Source organism: Tiliqua scincoides, chromosome 5 (genome assembly GCF_035046505.1).
Source record: "Tiliqua scincoides isolate rTilSci1 chromosome 5, rTilSci1.hap2, whole genome shotgun sequence".
Classification (NCBI taxonomy): domain Eukaryota; kingdom Metazoa; phylum Chordata; class Lepidosauria; order Squamata; family Scincidae; genus Tiliqua; species Tiliqua scincoides.
The window spans coordinates 12,464,603-12,465,414 of record NC_089825.1 but is presented as its reverse complement, the minus strand read 5'-3'; the positions used below and the strand labels follow the sequence as shown (position 1 = coordinate 12,465,414).

The window sequence follows — 812 nt, the reverse complement described above, 5'->3', positions numbered from 1 at the left end:
GAGTTACTCCTGGATATGCGCCTGTAGGATTGCAGCCTAGGATGGTTGAAAATTTTCCTGCTTGATGATATCACTTCCGGTCATGACATCACTTCCGGTGGGTCCTGGCAGATTCTCATTCTAAAAAGTGGGTCCTGGTGCTAAATGTGTGAGAACCACTGAATTAGAGTATAAACCTACATTGGCATGAATTGAAAATTGACACTCTTCTATAACCATTTATCAAGGTTTGTTAATGATGCATACTGTTCTTCTATTATTACTTCAGAAAATTCCCATACATTTCATTTCTGTGCTTAGTAGCAACTGTTACCCTGCACATGCCTGATCTTGTCTGATCTTGGAAGCTAAGCAGGGTCAGGCCTGGTTAGTACTTGGATGGGAGACCACCTGGGAATACCGGGTGCTGTAGGCTTACACCATAGTCTTTCAAGACTGAAGGTTGCCAACCATTTGGCAGTTACTTAGGAATCTTGGGAACTGCCCCTGCCTCTGCCCCAGGGCAATAGTACCTCCCCACCCCCAGTCTTTCTGATATATGAGGACTTTAGCTGTTGCATCTTTGGGACTGGTTCCTGCGTGCCATGTTTTGGACATCCAACTGTTTTCATTATGTGCAGCTGCGGGACCTGTACTACACCGATATGGGAGTGTCCTAGCCCAGTGTTTCACAAACCTTTTAGCTCCGGACCTGACTTTTTAATGTTCCTGTATCTGGATCCACCTAACCTAACGAGACTTAAAAAAGGTGATCTAGAAAGAAATTTATTGATTTATTTACAAGCAATATTTGTTTGTTTGCAAAAAAAAAA

General features: G+C 43.0%; 1 pseudogene; it reads left to right on the top strand.

Moving 5' to 3' along the window:
• The first annotated feature begins 294 nt into the window (after positions 1-294).
• Positions 295-415, top strand: LOC136654567 (5S ribosomal RNA; annotated as a pseudogene).
• The last annotated feature ends 397 nt before the right edge of the window (positions 416-812 follow it).